Source organism: Myotis nattereri (genome assembly GCF_964212035.1).
Source record: "Myotis nattereri genome assembly, chromosome: X".
NCBI lineage: Eukaryota > Metazoa > Chordata > Mammalia > Chiroptera > Vespertilionidae > Myotis > Myotis nattereri.
In genome coordinates, this window is record NC_138078.1 from 117,608,603 (window position 1) to 117,610,408 (window position 1,806).

At 45.3% G+C, this 1,806-nt stretch overlaps 1 pseudogene across 1 annotated transcript; it reads right to left on the minus strand.

Annotated features, from left to right (window-relative positions):
- Positions 1-387: 387 nt before the first annotated feature.
- Positions 388-1,518, minus strand: LOC308536085 (actin-related protein T1-like; annotated as a pseudogene). The gene has a single exon. The product of its transcript is annotated as an actin-related protein T1-like (transcript).
- Between the last annotated feature and the right edge of the window lie 288 nt (positions 1,519-1,806).

Sequence of the window (1,806 nt, forward strand, 5' to 3'; positions counted from 1 at the left end):
AAATAATAACAGAAACTTACTACAATCTATAAAAAGGTTTGGGTATTTTCATTGATGGTGCTTAACACTATTGGGTTATGAAAGCCTTTCAATATCTGTTGAAAGGTATATTCTCTCCCTCTAGAAAATTGTACTTATGCAAATAAGCAAATATTTTGCATGTATCTATGAAGGGATTCAAGTTCCTCCCATTGCTCAAATAAGCCCTGTTTGAGAACCCCTGACAAAAAAAGTCACTACTTGGATCAGTAATTACTGTGGCACCAACAAAAATGAACTAAAATCCAAAATGTCATATAACTTTTATTGAACACAATGGGAAGATTTCACCTTCATTTACTGCTTCTATGATATGACCCTTCAGCTGTTCCTTGTGCTGTGGCTATTTTAAAAGCATCTTCTCTAAATGACAAATATCCCAAACTCAAGGAACTCTGCAGAAGTGATCCACATCAGTTTGAAACTGCTCAGAGAAGTCATGATGGATGCACCAATACAGGCAGAGAAACACCTATCGGGAGAAGCTGTGATCTTGATGGGAGTTCCTCTTGAAGCCAGCTCTTCCAGTTCTTTCATAAGTCTTTCCTCAAGCCCAGGGAAGAGAGTGTTGCCCCCAGACAGTATAATTTCTGCAGAGATTCTTCTGGATGTCCATGTCACACTTCATAATGCTGCTGACCACCATTTTTGAGAGCCCCAGGCTGTGGGTGCCTAGCTGCTGAGGTGTGAAAAGAATCTCGGGCACCTGGTATCGCTGTCCCCCTGCATAGATGACACTCCCATCTGGCAGTAGGCATTTTTCAGGACTTCCTTTGGGCTCTTCTGTGGTTCTTTCTCTGGATCCAAGGCCACATAGCACAGCTTCTCTTTGATGCCGTCCACTAAGTCCTTGTTGAGTATGTAAGGGAAGATGCTCCCACTAGTGAGAAGCAGCTGGGCAAGGTGCTCTGTGACACCCTTCCCTGCCACATCGAGCTTGGTGATAGCATGAGGCAGGGAGTAATCTTCAAAGACGGGAACCATGCAAGTGACTCCTTCCCCACTGTCCACCTCAAGGCCCATGACAGAGGCAGAGGCATAGAGTGCTGCCGCCGCGTAGTTGGACAGGTAGAAGGAAGGCACCTTGAAGGTCTCGAGCATTACTTCTGCCATCTTCTCTCGAGTCTTCATTGGGTTCAAGGAGGTCTCGGTCATGAGTACAGGCTGTTGAGAGGATTTTACTCCCAGTTCCCACTCGAAAAGGTATTCCCAGAGTTTCTCCATGTCATCCCACCCTGTTACCAGCCCACGCTCAATGGGATAGTGTAACTGGAAGTCCTCATACTTGTACTGGGCATTTCCCCCCACAATGTAGCTTTTCTGATAGGGTTCTGATAACGGCATGTTAAACTGAGGATGCCCCACGACAGAACTGATGACATGATGGGGTACCATCTCTCCAGACAGGCCTGCTTTGCAGGCTCCTGATCCATTGTCAAAAACTACAGCTGGAATGTCTAATATGTATCGGTTAAACATACCTGAAGAATGTTCTACTGAACTTCACCAAAATCCAGCACGTTTGACCACAAGGTGAAATAGTAGGCTCCTCTGGAAGTTCTAAAGCCACAGGATACCCAAGTTATCAGGTTGTGCTCAGTTGAAGCTAGCAGGTTGTCCCCAATACCCCAAAGAACCCCATCTTCAACCCATGAATTTTCTTCTCCTTATGGCAGCCCAGGGCCTGGTGAGGCTATTTCACTGATGATTACCTGCTATGTAACAATGTCGTCATGGTAACAATTGTCCTCAGAGAGCTTTAGAAGG